Genomic DNA, 16,632 nt, shown 5'->3' with positions numbered 1-16,632 from the left:
TAATGCTTCACTCTCCTTAGAACTATTTAAAGACCGATTTGACTATTAACACAATCGGAATCACTGCGCGCATATCCATGACAACCACGAATTATCGCATATCCATACGCTATTATTTTCACTATGCACAAAAGAGTTCCAGAAAAAAAATACATTTTTACTTAATTTTGTTTAACTGAGTTGGGTGAAAAAAGCATCTACCACAGCCGCTCGTGTAAAATAGGTTCATCCAGACCCTCGCGAGCAAACCTCGATAAACCTCGTTTCCGCAAAACACCCTACGCTTGGGTCGGAATGAACCTATCTTACACTCTAAGCCATGGAAGATACTTATAATCTTTCTTTGTGTGTATTTTACACATGGTAAAGTATACATGATAAGGATAGTTGTGTTCTGAATACATAATGAAATTTATACAAATGAATGTACATACAATATTGTTAGGGAACATTGGTTGTAAAGCTGATGCATGTACTGTATCTGTTGACCAAAGATAATTAAATAATGATTAAATCGATTAATAATCGATCATTGATCGGTTTCAAAAACCGATTATCGATAGTTATTTTTCTGTCCGATTCCCAACACTATCTCGGCTCTTCATTCAGTGATCGTATCCTTTTTGTATTTGCTGCTGTTCGCATAAGGCAAATTAATGCTGCCCCGCTTTTCCACTCCGCCAATAGGCAAGGCTATTATAGAAGTGTACTTTGATAAACTCTGGCTTCCTCAGGGTGGCGGCGTCTTCTATGTGTTGTTATCCCATTGAAATACAAAAAGTATGACAGTGTTAACTGATTAGAGTTAGAATTAAAGCATGTGTCGATATGCTATGATAAATCACATAAAAATCTTAAGACTCTCTTCATCATTTCTACAAAAGAAAGATGTTGTCTATTGGCAGCAAGCTTTTGTGAGGACGTGCATAGAGTTCAAACATCTAACATCTTAGTAGAGTCAGGTTAAATATCAATATCATGACAAAACATTTCCGGACAAATAGTTTGATAATATTATTTTGTGGTGCCTACCTCAAGATATTGCTTAATCATCACCTTTCATGAAACAGAAAGATAAAAATAGATAAACCAACCACGTCTTGATCCCCTTTGAATAACGAAGCTCTAAAATTTAACTTTCAAAGGAACGTCTTCAGAACGTTTCCATATGACATCATGTTTGCAGCGATAACGAAACAAGACACGACAATATTCTTGTACGAGCAATAATCTCGCGGGAGACGAGAAAAACACATTATGTCATGTTTCAACAGGGCAGCTCACTGTGTGTTCTTTTTTGTTCAAATACTTTTTTCAAATTATATTTGATTTGTACATTTCGTACGTCTTTAATGCTTAAAACTTTTTCATGGAAAACAATATCAGATTAGCCCGATACGCATGTATTCTATGATGATATATATTTGATAAGTTTCTATGGCAAACAGTAACTTGAACTGTTGTACATACAACATACGTTTGAGCTATAAATTGGGAGTAACGTCATAAAGGAAGTATAGGAAGTGTGTCTGGAAACGACAGACACGACATGATCAAAAAAAGGATCACCATGATTAAGCTCGTGCTTAGGGAGCGTCCTTTTATGTCATACAATTATTTAAGGTTAGGAGAACTGTCATGAATTGTCACACGCAACGTATAACGTTCACTAGGATAAAACAACATTAAATTAAATGAGTCAATGTCGACAGAAAATAGTATTGTTGTCAAATACTATTTGATAGGTTTTATCTGGCTTGCTTAATTAATAGTGATGCAAACGAATGGCACAATTAATATTCAAATATTCGGTAATTATTTCGAACGAATATTCGATTACCATACACCTTTTAAAAGTTGAAGTAAACTATTAAAATTTTCGCTAAAGTAATAGCCAGAACATTTTAGCCCTACTTTGTCTTAACCACTACGCACTTTGGACCCTGAATTTCACGAAGTGAACCTCATTTTAGAAAGACAAAATAAATACATTATACACAAAAACATCAACAACAAATTTTTCATTTATATTCATGTGCTTTCATATTTGTAAACAACGTGAACTTGAATGGATTTCTGGTCAAATGGCGTTATACGCCAATTGAGGTCTTTCTGTAGGACGAGCTGCCACGTTCTGGGATTGACCTCTACTAAATAAAACTATGGAAAACCCAAACCAACTCGAGAATTAGTTTATTCCTTAATTGGCAAAGGCATTTACCGAAAATATTTGATTTTGTTTGTGTCACTTGTCTTACAGCCTGTTATTGTAAAATAACGGGGACTTTTTATAATACCCGACGATATATCCCTAAATGACAAATGACATGTGTTTAGTGTGTTTTAATCACATTCACACCTCAGTATTGGCATTATAGGCCAATCGTTGTAAAAACATGATAAACGAACTTTAAACACAACAACCGGGTTACAGGTAAAGAGTTTATTGTTGTATTTATTCAACATTAAAACATGTAATATTCGAATACCGATTTTTACGTTCGAATACCAAACGTTTGATCGAATATTTGAATATTCGTTTGCATCCGTTGCATTGCCTTTGATAATAAAGTAATGAAAAGTTGTATTGTATTAGTAACCAAGTAACAGATAATACATACGATCTCCGTACAATTAAACATACAAGCATTTATAATGCAATGTGCAGCTTCATTTGAATAAACTGTTTAAAGTATGTGTTGATAATTTTTTAGAGATCTGACATGATGCTAAATTTTCAAATCCCATTATGTCTGCAAAGTTTTGACAATGAATTGAGCGAAACGCCTTCTTTTTGCCTATGACTCAGTAAAGTTACCAGCTGATTTAAAGCTCTTAAAGCAAGTTATCACTCACCTGAGCCATACCAAAAATAACATTTGTGAGAATTACTAGACTCAAGAGACTGATTTTCGGATATTTTTCCTGTATGATTAGGTAATTTCAATTGCCTGCATTGAAAGTATGTTTTACTTGAGAAATAACAACTTATGCCACTTATGGAAATGTTATCAGACTGATGAGTTTTTTTTGGATTTTGCTCACTCGAAGTTACCAAAATTGCTACACTTAAATGCATAAGTCGTAATGAAATCAAGCTAAAAATATGTTACGGTGATTGACAAATAAGAATACAGTTTGATTAGATACAAAAACTGAGTCTTTAAATGATTTTCCATGAATTCATTACACGATCAACCCGATATTCATGTCCACTTTATGTTTAATATTTTCAATAAACATGTATGTTTATTAAATATGTAATTGAATTAAGCTTTACGTATATTGACTTATTGGTGTATTCAAAATATATGATTGTATTTATGTTTAAAGCGTTCAGTTGTTAATTGAATACAATTCATTTTAAGCTCAAAAGGCATGTTTACTATATGATCTATGTTTTCAATGAACATGTATGCTTGATAAGTATTACTTACTCGAACTCTTGTGCATACGACATTCTGTGTGTCAATTTGTTGGGTGCTACGTCAAAAAGTTGTGAGCATGGAAACGTCACATACAATTTGTTTAAAAAACACATCCACCAATATGCTCGTGCTAGGGGAGTGTCCTTATGTTTTGTGAGTACACATGGACGAAACAATGTCATTAAGGTATCTATGAGGAATATGCTGTTTCTTTCAAGAAAATAAAATGAATTTAGGTAAGCATTTGAGCAATAAATATATTCCTAAATGTTGTTAAACTAAAAACATCATACTAAAATATCGACCGGGATGCTGTTGTGTTAATAAAATTGTTCCTACGACCAGTATAAATGACAGCACCTCTAAGACACATTGAGGCTTTTCCCTTATATAAATGTTAAGACTATTTACATGCGCAATTTATAAATTTTTGAAGGAGTCGACAAGTCAAAGTCAATAGCACACTGTACGAGTCAGCCGAAGCAACAATGCAACACACACGGATAACTGTTTGGTGTTATAAAGAAATGCCCAATAACAATAAGTTCCAATTAGCTCATAAAGAGGAAAAAGAGGGGTATTGTGTGAACTGGTGCCGTTTTGTTTTTGTCGGGAGTGATGTCATGCAAATCAGTTTAGCTAGGTCATGACTAACTGTCATCAAAAGCACACTAAAACAAATTATTAGGCCATTTCCTTATGTATCTTGACTCAGAGATAAAACTGAGATTTCTTTTAAATGTGAAGATAAGAACAAAAGGGATAAACAATTGCGAACAAACAAATTAAAGTTAAAGTTAAATTTTCAGAAATATTTTATTGAAATGTCATAAAGTGAGGCATAACTATTAATTTCTAGATGTAAACTATAATAATTGAAAAATAAATGTCTAAAAGGAATTTCAGTTTCAATATAAACAGTAATTTTATGCAATTTTAGGGGCTTCATTTAATGGATTATTCAAAGGACTTCTTTGCAAACAATTTAAGTGATTTTATTTTCTTTAATAAGTTTGCATTCTCTGGATTGAAATCATTCGTTTGAAAAGAAGTGTTTTAAGACCGTTTCAGTGAAAAAGTATAAACATGTTTTGATACATAGAAGGTATACTTTTGGATGACAAGCATATCAATATTATTGTTTACTTGCCAGGTTTGTGCTTTAAAGCTGCATTTTCATTTAAGTAAACCGCTCACTTGAATGTAGATGAAGCAAATGCAAAAAAAGGCAGATAATAACCTTAGATTTTCTGACACTACAGTTAAAAATTTATAACATTATAATGACATTCATTTTAGTTCAATAAAGTGGTGGCGGTGCAGTATGTTTTGCAAAAGATGGTTTTATTCCTTTGAAATATCATAAAATCTATTCTATAAACGTTATATGAACATACATGTTAAATGCAACAGAATGCATGTTTTTACTTATATATTATACTCCAATGTTCAATTTTAAACTATTCAATAAGCAATAAGTCCGAAGCATGAAAATCCATGCTTCTGTTTTTGAATTTGTTTCCAATATCACAAACTAGTTTTCTTAACTGTATTACCTGATAATGCTTTGTTTTTTCTTACTGCTCTAGATGCATTTAATCTGATGCCGGTTCTATTCCCTAGCAGACATGTGTCAAATTTATCAACAATGGTTCTGCTGTCTTAAGCTGGTATTTGTTTTTAAATTGAAACATATGTGTTTTAAATATAACTACATACTCTTGTACATTAGCAATTACCCACCTGGTACCATTTTATATTAAAACAACGGTAGAAATAGACTTCAGAACTGTAAAGATTACCTAAATGTGACATAATTGCGGCCAACCTTACTCAATGTGTGAACCTGGTTTATTTGATTGTTATTGTGTCAAATTAAACAAATTATGTCCAAAGTAAGGGCTTATCTATACACAGTCAGTGCAAGACCTTCAAGTGAATGTTGGTCTTAACCCGGTGCCGTGAATTATGTAAGGTTTTGAAATAATTTGAACACAATACAAGGTAAACTTTGTCCTCAAATATAGCTTTTTGTCACTGTTTTGGTTTCAGGGTTCGGTGAAGACATTATGGGTCACAAACTATACATTGACTTCCTGTTTTCTAATCAGGCAGTATCCATTTGTCTGTAAAATCGTCGAACATATTTGGGAATCGAACGTGTGTGGTCCACCATATTTGTTTTGGATAAGTCAGTTAACCATACTCGGTCGGTTAATTCATTTCCAAATCACACCAATGGCTGCTAATGGCTACGTATCACTAGAATTAAACGGAATAAAGGATCAATTGTGGGCCCTGATGCATCTTAAATATATTAATTTAAATTTGTAATTATAAGTAGATTTGCGTTTCATTTGTATATAAACAGTCGATAAAAATAAATCTTATTTGCATTAACAAAATGTGTTCGCATACTGTGATTAGATAAATAAGACATAAGCTCATTTATTACAGATGCAACATTCAATAGTTCATACATTCTGCGAGAGATATCCTTCGGAAACACAATGCACATCCAAAGTATGTACTTAACAGTTTAATTGAAACTATTCATGCAAATTTTAGAATTGTACAAGGTTGCCAAATATCACTAGTATTGTTGTTTAGGTGATTGCCTTGTGTTCTAAACAAGTGTTTAATTTTGAATGCTGGACTTCTGTGATTGTCCCTTCAGTTTCCAATGTATTGTTAAAAGTAAATTTATTTTCGAGAAATTATTAAAATAGTCCATAAATAGTTGCAAATGCACTGGCGTCTGTAAAGTATCCAACGAATTATTATATTATGTAACTTCACAAAGGCTAGGCAAGAGACACTGTATTATTGATTAGCTACGAAAGTGATAGTTCATGTCACAATCAATGTGAACAGTTAACTTTTGATTATGTCATTGGATTTCTGTTGCATGATGAAGTTAATTGCAAAACATATGTGCATGCGACATGTTTGCATAAATACCTAAACTAAACACTGTCAGACAGTGGCTAATATATATTTTGAATTGCCACATACATACAATAATTCCCTGTTCGTGATGAAAGCTAGAGGAAATCTTTTCATATTATATGTTTTATTTCATATAGTGTTGAACTCTGAAGTTAGATTTTGGGTATATGTCCTTGTTATATTTTTACAGTTATATGTTGCCATTTCACTACGGATAAAAGACCTAGAATATGCTTATATCAAAATGATATAATATGATAGCAAAAATGTTTTTCGGATTTAATTTCATTATGAGAATATTTTATTTTATTAGAACTATAAAGTGTGTATATTGTAACACAGTATGTTGATCAAAATTACTTTTTTTCAATCTATTTAGTTAAGTCTAAAATATATGTCATAATAATTTAAATGAAATATCGGTGACGGCTTCCCTGCATCTCATTTCTACATTATGAATTGATGAATGCAAAACCATGGATACAATCTGACAATGTTAAGAGTAAACTACAAGTGTTTGTAGTAAAAAGAATAACTATCATCTAGATAATTGCTGCGTATTTGATCAATATGTTATATATATTTATATAAAGTCTGCTTTGTTGCCATCCTAATGGTCGACGGTGTAACCAATTTGATAGAGGATTGAAGAGTATCCCATTGCAATTTACGAGTGAAATCCCTTTGGGAACGCCGAAAGTCAGGGTCGCTTAAGCATTTACTACGTGTATGCTCAGCTACATTGTTATATATACAGCTATTTGTAGGTCTGCCCCAAAAGACGATGTTTTATAAGTTACACGGTCCATACCATTATTCACTTTACGCACTAGCGCTTAAAAATATTTGTTTAAACTCCACCAATACGCCAATGTTTGAAAATAATTCAGTGTTCGTCCACAAATTGTGTATCCTAGAAATCATATAATTATTATCAAACATCATATATTATCATTATCATACGTTATGATCTTTAACCTCCTTATTAAGTATAAACATTTGTTCTTGATTTTATAATTCATTCTGACATTAAAATTGAAATTTATCTTCACACCATGTATCTTTTAAACACTTACAATATCACTGTGAGTTCATTGAACAAATACGGATCCGATAATTATTGAAGGGTTCATATTCGACTAAGAGCCTGACTCCTAACTATCAACAACATTGGAGGTATACGTGTACGATTATGATGAGATTATGCGACGTAGATGCATTGGATAAATACAGCTTTCGCTAAAGAATAAAAATATCACTACACGGCATACCTACTGAATACCACTTATAAAGAGGAACCAGAAATGTGACGAAAATGCAAGTAAAACTAATAATTCACAAGTTTTCAATGGCTGAGTTCGATAGCTTATTATTGAAGCGATTGTAAAACAAAAGCGCTGAAGTGTGTAAAAGCTGTATGCTATACAAGCGTTTTTTTTCATTTTAAACAATTATTTTTATATGCAATAAAAAACTCAGTCAAAACAACATTTTGAGTGCCTGTCATTAACCAAGGAAAGGTAAGGTAATTTAATGTTTTTTTTATACAATTATTAGTAAGTTTCATAACAGTAACCGACAAACATATATGCACTTATATACATGGACATTGCTTTAATCTTATTAGTATAAAGTTAATTAGACGAAACCCGACATTAGCTGAGGATGTTTTAACTAATTGTTGTTCGTAAAGAAAGATTCATTGCAATACGTGACCATTTTCTTAGTCAGTATCTATAATTATCTATTATCTCCAAGATTTCTCCTTTGGCTTTCTTTCAAATAAACATTAAATGTGCAACCGTTTGAATATTGTTTATTAAAGATATCTTTTCTTTCGCACTATATTAAACTACATAACATCTCACGATCCACTTTGCTACCCTTGGGCATTATTTTGTTTAACATGTCATGTTATTAAAACGAAGATCTATCGTAAAATAATTTCAATTTGCGGATAACATTTGCCTAAATAGTCTAGTTACTCTGGTACATGTACATTCCTCGCAGTTTTAGGTGTGACGTTTGTAAGGAGGTGTTTGGTAAAATCAACAATGTATGTACTAGCCAAGATCAGTTCGCAGTCGGAACTAAGTTGATATTCAGAATCTTCTTACAACATTTACTTCTCCAATAAGGCAGCGTTTAATAAAATCATTGGACTCTTGTCGAAATAACCTTGGACTTGGCTTTAACCGTATTACAAATACTACATAGTGATTTGCCGGATAACTATATCATAACTACTTCTTAAGTCATTGGTTGCTTAATCGTAAAGAAAAATACTTTCTACCGCGTGAAAGTAATTAACCATACGTGATGTAGAATTGTCATGAAAACGCAATTTTTCTGCTTCAAACGGCCTTTTATTTACAAAGCCTAGCCTTACTACGATTAGATTTACAGACAGTCAAGTGCTATAAATTGGTATTTTTGGTCTGGATTCCCTTTGGTTGTAGTAACGCACAAGCATATAACATATTTAAAAACAATTCTTTGTAAGCAAAATATAAAGTATATTGGTATTTGTTTTAAATATATATAACGATAACTTGATGCGTTAATCGTATTTTAGCTCGACTATTCAACGAACAAGGAGGGTTGTTTTACCAACCGGGGCGTTAGGGTCTGCCGAGGCATTAAAAGTCTGCGTTGACGTCTGCGTCAATTTGGTCATTTGACTCATATAATACCATTTGTTCAATTGACTTCAAAAAGTAATTCAGGGCTCAATGGCAATTTAGTTAAACCACTCATTTTGGTTCGAAGTGCATGTGAAGGCACCTGATTGACTTAAGTTTAGAAGTGTTAAAGTGGTTACGCATATATTAAGTTTGATCATTTCTCAAACACCGTTCATTCAATTGAGTAAATACATTGATTAATGACTTGGGAAGAGCATACATGAGTGTAAACGATTTCTAAACCATTAAATACATTTTATAATTAAGATTTCCAAGTGCAGGGTTAAGAGAAGGGAGATGTCAAACAGATTGAAGTGTTAATAAATAAAACCGGAGCACTATGTCTAAAATAAATTGAAGAATTACAATATAATTATATTCCATATGGATATGAAAAGATTAATTATTATACACATGATACATTTTTTGAACAAATTTGTTAAAAATAATGATATCAAGACTTTTAGAGTACGACCAGCATCGTATGTAAACATTGGATATGAAATTAAGAACCTTTGACTGATATAAAAGCAGATAATTCTCAAACTGGTACTCATTATTTTATTTCATGTACTTAACATTTAGTTCAAATTATTTTTGCAATCAGTTAAAACTCATGGTAAGGGGTCTGCAATGTCGTAAATGTTATAAAGTCTGTAAAAGCTCGATATGTGGTGAAATTCTCTAAGAGAAGTTAAGAGTGTTTGCGAAACACTAGTATGCCATAAAGTATTTACAAACAACACTTCATCGTAATTACATCTTGGAAAATGTTCAGTTATATAGGTCAGAAAACAGAAACAAAAGCGTTGCCTAGTTGTAATTATTACAATGTTCACTTTCAATAACCTAGTATGGTTGTCCTAAATTTATCAGTATAAAAGAGCAACGATGGCATGTTTCCTTATATAAATATATGGGGGGTATAAAACAAGTGGCAATATACCTATAATGTAATCAAAACATAATCTACAATATATCAAAGAAATGAACACACAGTTAGTATGACAATAAAAAGTCAAAAAAGGAGTATTATGAAATAATTTATATGGACCCATCATAATGATATATCAATATGGTAATGCTTCCAAAATCTCAGCAAAACAAGTAAGCCTACTGTCAAATTTTCAGGGAAAAAGTGCTGCAGACGTAAAACTATAATGCACTTTTCCGCTTCAATCTGTACAGAAGTGAAATCTTTATGCCTAAGCTTTTACCCGATGTGTTATCCAATGGTTGTTTATGGACCTAATTAAGATGAACGGTCCTTCAGAGACTGCCATGTCCTCATGCGATATTTCTCAGACAACATTATGTCATGATTATGCAAATGAAGTAAATATGAGCAACAAAACGTCGTATGTACTGTTGGCATTTTGATATAATTTCATATTTTATGTTTGTTTATTGGAGTTAAAAATATATTTCGAATTTGTTCTTATAACGGATTTCACAATAGCGTATTGAAGGCGCGTTTCATACTTATTGCACATACACTTTGCTGTTCATATTATATGAACACTCACATCGATGATGCGTATTACTATAATTAAAAATGTCACGAAATGTAAAAGTTTAACCCATTAATCGTTAAGAAATATAATTCAAACAATTTATATGATTCGAATTCCGGTTACATTTTGTTGTTTTAAGGTAAAAGTATTAATTATTTGAGGTATTATATAAGAAAGGAGACATGTTATTGGAGATTACTGTATACTTAAAATATAACTATTTAAGATGTTTTAGTCCAAGCAGTGGTTTTAATGAACTACAGAATGGCTTCTAAGCACAACGCTGTTCGCTATAAATGATTTATTTTTAAATTGATTCGGTTAGTTTTTGACTATTGCATAAGGTATAAAGGACGATAATAGTACTTGGAATATAATAAATTTTGGTATATACTGTTGTTTTCTGAAGCGTTGTCTTGGTTGTATAAAAGGAACTTAAGATACTTTCAGATATATCTTCAAATAGAAACCTACATATTGCATTCATGTTTGCCTTACTATAAGATTCCCTTTCACACGACAAGGCATAATTCTATAGCCTTTAGATGTCAGGTAATTGCACTGGCAGATTTTTGTCTCGAAATGAACAATCATGTCTCTGCATTTATGGACAGAATCATTCGTCGGAATTTAATTCATCATTAGTATAAAAACGAAGTCTCGTCTCGACTCTTCTATTCGACAATGGTGCACAAATTAAGCTTTTGCTGCGGTAAGCCTTAGGCATTATAATGTGGTCTCCGCTTATACACTCAACAGAAGGTGTTGTCTATTGATAACAAGCTTTTGTTAGTTAAGAATAAACTACTAGCCATGTGTGGCATTACGAAAAGTCAAACAACAACTTGAAGCTTCTGGAATAGAAATAGCTGCCAGACAGTTTGGTCAAGACGTGTTTGTCATATTAAAGGTTGAGCATTCCCAGTGCTTTTAATACATACACAGGACACAGAAAGCTACACTGAAAAGATAAAACTGGGGTAAAATGAAGTTAAGAACATTTAAAAAAAAACATTAAAATTTATTGGAGAAATCAATCAACTAAACACAACGTCATGAAAGCAATACGAAACGAAGATTTAACCTTCAGCCTTTCCAAATAATGTCTCCAAAGTTATTTCCTATTATTTATCGTCTCAACATAACAGTACCTACGGTAGCGGGTAATCTGTTCCTTATCGTTTAAGTCTCATGTCACTTTCACATTCAAATTCTATTTAGGTTTCTGCAGTGTACGAAAGGCTATTGTTGTATAGTTACTCAAAGCGTATCGACTTGGTGACGGAGTTATTCAAAACAAATGCAATCGTTATTACTTGCGTTAATATAAACTAGGACTCAACTGGAGAACATTAAAAGTCACTGTAAAAGACACAAACACAGCTTTTATAAATTAGTTTCCAATCCGGTAAATACTATCTATCTTCGAGTATTTTATAAAATACTTTCAATGGGTAACGAAATTTTCGATGGCATTTATTACAAGGTCCCGCAGAATCTATAAATTTGATTAATATTTCGTTAATATTGGCCTCAAACCATAAACCAATTGTGCGCAGTAGGTTAGCTGCAGAGCCAAGAATAGCATGTGTCGGAGTATTCTATGGTCATTCAGTTTTATATAGACTATGAAACATACGTTAAAACAGATTTAAAACGATAAATTGAAGTTACTTTATTTTATTATTATGTATTGACTACTGAACAGTTTCCTTTTCAACAGATACAAAGGTGTGGTTCAAAAACGGATTAACATTGGCAATAAAACATGAACGACGGGCAAGTAATATATATGTACAACGAAATACTCTTTACAGAAGAGAGAAAGAAGTTTAACGCTTTGTTGTTGTTTTTTACCCTGTTAAGCTCCTTGCCGTACTTGATCAAATTGTTAATGAGAACATTAAAAGAAACATAGGTTCATGTCAGCAACATTGAATAACTGGTAACGAAGACAGATGTATTTATTATTTCGATATCCATCGATGTGGCATGTACATATTGAATGTAAACACAATATGTTTGATACTTGTTAAATACATTTCAAACGGGAAAGTTCTTGACATTAGTCATTCTAGCAGGTACTATGCTGGTTGACCTTTGCTAAAAGACTGCAAGGACAAGTCCGATATCCGCAAGTAAATCCGACCTTCATTTAAAGAGGTACAGCGAAAGGTCAACGAGCAAACAAACAAGGCGTTTGCAATATCTTGCCAAAATAATTCAACATAAACTATTTTTTTTTGTACGTAACTTCATTATTATGGTGAATGCTCCAGGTGGTTTGATCCTGGTAATTATTCCAATGCTGAACGTCAACCATATCTCCAATATCATTAAGTTCTTAATTATTTAATAAAAACCAATTCAGATAACCTACACACATGTAGTGTTACTATTTTGTTCACATTTTTGCAAAAAATCAACAAGGTTAAAAGAAATCAACAAAGCAACATTAGGTTTAGCCAAACAAATTTGAAAACAAGAGGAATATTTCTCCCACTTCAGATAAGTAGATCCAAAAAAATAACAATGCTAGAAATTCTTATCTTGCCCACGGGCAAAGATAAAGCGCCCGTATGGAAATTCTTTTTAATGGTAGTCACATTGTAATTACCTCCCTTGTTGAAGACTGTCGTCTGTAGCATCTTAGAAACCTTGTCTTGTTGTAATATTAAGAATGCTAATTAATTATATCTCGCTTCAAATGTCACCATAAAAATGTTTTAACACACTTTTTAAGACTTTTTGACTATAAACATAATCTAAATCACTGCGCGCGTATCCATGCCAACCAGGAATATCACATATCCATACGCATTTATTTTCATTACGCACAAAAGATTTCCAGCAAAAAAAATACATTTTTACTTAATTTTGTTTAACTGAGGTGGGAGAAAAGGCATCTACCATAGCCACTCGTGTAAAATAGGTTCATCCCGACCCTCGCGCAGGGTGTTTTGCGGAATGTCGGTAAACCTCGTTTCGTAAACACCCTACGCTCTGGTCGGGATGAAGCTATCTTACACTCTCGGCCATGGAAGATACTTATATTTTCACTATTGTCTTTACTTATTCTGTTAAAGATATGAGGTTCTGTAAGAGATGCACCAACAATACTAAATATTCTTCACTCATCTATCACGAAAAATGTAGAAGTACATTTGTATTAAGTTGAACAAATATATTTTCTTTATCCAGGACGACTCCTTGTGGAAATGTATTGCCAACGTTTGAATCTTGGTAAATGAGAGTGCAACGTTCCCATTCCTATTGAATATGGAAATAACATTGAACTTTACAAATATGGGATTGCTGCTCCATTGTCAAATTAATGCATTGCAATGTCTTGATTGATGCCAACAGTGCATTTCCGAATATAAAAGAACATTATTGTCAAGTTAGACGGGATATTTTTGAAAATGTTAATAATACTATTTTTTTGAATATTTTAGAGGCTTTAATTAATTGAAGATTCAAGTTATGTAAATATAACGGCAGACACATTCAAAAACACTTATTCCAAACTGACAGTTAAAATTGGGCAAGGAAAGCGAAAATGTTTTGTCGAGACACTCTCGTGAATTCAAGAATCTAAGCTTGTATGTTGTCAGTAAGAATAGTAATTTGTATTTTAAATATTGGACATGTCTTAAGGTTTACGTTTCAATGATTTAATGTTTAATAATTGGTTGTCATTGAATGATATCCCTCAATTATATCATCAGGTGTAACAGCACCATAAGAGCTTAACTAGGACATAATGTAAGGTCGGATATTATTGCATACGTTACGAAATGAGTCATACCAGAATCAATTTTGTCATATTATATACTTTGCTTTAACGCTGTGTTTTGCATGTTTCGCATGCAATGATACCCTTGTTCTTTCATTTGTCATGATCAAACGACTTAGTGTGTCCTTATCAATTATTTCTTGAAAAGGCAGTTTGTCTACTGTGACAAGTTCCTTGCAATAAAAGATAAAACTCAAATGTCTCAATGCCTGTATAATCTACTTGAACATTAATACGAGCAGCACTGACTTTTGCTTATTTTCTACTGTAGTTGCAGTTAACATTTGAGTTTAAGATACTTGTAGAGGCTAAGGCATTTAAAACGCACTTTTTCAGTGTCCCTTTGGCGTTCTGTATACTATTTAAAATTAGAGTGTTATATTTATTCCCATACATACTGCAAACCCGTAAACAATAGGTCTTCAACAGATTGATCATTGTTTGAAGTTAATACAACCGTATGAAATTCCTAGTTAAGACGATGACTTTGAAAGGGACTGTAGCTTACATGCACAAAAGGTAATAATTTGTACTCATATTAAGAAGACGCGATTCTTTTTTTCCCCCAGGTCCAAGGACAGTGTGTGTGTGTCATACTTATTAACAGCCATACGAGTTATGTGAACTCTAGTACTTTAAGGGTTTTCTTAAATACTATAATAATTCTGTTTCCTTGCTTCGAGACTTTCAGTTTCAATACAAATACCATTTTTCCGTCAAAGCACTATTAAAACTGTCATTTGGCCTTCAGGCCTATCTTCTTTCACCTAATAAAGTTATAATTATGTACATAGTCCCTTAGAATGTAGCACAGGAGATAATAAACACTGTAGCAATTTAACGCGAACAGAATATGGGGTAATGCAAGGGAGATAATAAATACCTTGACAATGTTAGGCGAATAACATATCGGGACATGCAAAATACATCACAAAGAATACAGCAATTCATAGTACAGGGGTACATGTACTTATGATGACAAAAACTTCCTTTTTTAAAACACACCTAACAGCATCTAGCTGAAACTAGTTTGAACAGAAATTAATAAAACAAGCCAACAACTGATTCAAATTCTTATAGCGTTACGAACGCTGATCATTTTCTGATACTTGTATCAAAACATGTTAACAATGGAGCTTTATTGTGAACTTTTAGACATTTGATATTCTGGCGTAAGCAAGTTCTTCACATTTCTCACGAACTTAGTTCCTGTGTCCGAATCTGTGAAACGTGAATGAATCCATTCAAAGGCTCAGATATTTTGAGTTTGGAATCTAAGAACCATACATTCAGTCTATGTTTGGTACTCCAGAAGTGTACAGAAATGTTCAGATAAGCATCAGTGTTAGCTCTAATGGTTTGTTGTTTTGGTATAAAACAAATTTACCGTTTCAATCAAGAATACTAATTATTGATTCTTTACCAAACGGATGTTAACTACAGCCTGAGCGCATGTGAATTTGGGTTAGTTTAAACATACTAAGTCGATCTCGTTGGCACGATGTTGCGCGAGAGGGTGGTCTTGCTGCTATGGGGGAACCGGAGTACGACGCGTAACATCGTGCCAACTAGAGTGATAAAATAGCGTTGTTATAATTTGTTTCACAATCGTTGTAAAATAAATAAAATTAAACTGTACTAGCAAAAGTTGAAAGCCAAATACAGTCCATTTGTATTATCAATCAAGGTATTGACATTCATCCAAGGGTTGAATAAAGAGTTTAGTCGTATATCGGTTTGAATGTACATAATGATTGTGCAAAAGTATCTGAAAGCTTACGTATGATTTATAAAAATTATCATCTGTAATTTGAATATTTTGTCAATATGTTCCTAAAGGTTGATAAACTTTGCAATTTAAAACGGTCCAAAATTAATCCTAGTTAATACGACTTCTTTGGCATAATCTGTAATATATTTTGATTCATAGAAGACAATAAATCATATTCAAACTAAGAGCATTAGCATGATTATCACGTCAGAGATTTACACCTAAATATATGAAAAGTTCTTTTATCATCCTTTAACATGTAAATCTCTTTAACTATAATGTTGTCCCAAAAAGCAACTGAAAAAGCAACTGAAAGGTTTCTACTAGTCTAAAAGTGAACAACAATTATCGAAAAGATGGATGTCTATCGTCATTAATGAGTTATTATATTACTATATTATGCACCTGCTTTATTTTCATTCTAATGGAAAGTTGTGTGAAACATTTGTTTTGGGGATTTTAAATGTATATATAATTCCTCAAAGCAATA

This window comes from Mya arenaria, chromosome 17 (genome assembly GCF_026914265.1).
Source record: "Mya arenaria isolate MELC-2E11 chromosome 17, ASM2691426v1".
Classification (NCBI taxonomy): domain Eukaryota; kingdom Metazoa; phylum Mollusca; class Bivalvia; order Myida; family Myidae; genus Mya; species Mya arenaria.
This window is presented reverse-complemented; position numbering follows the sequence as displayed.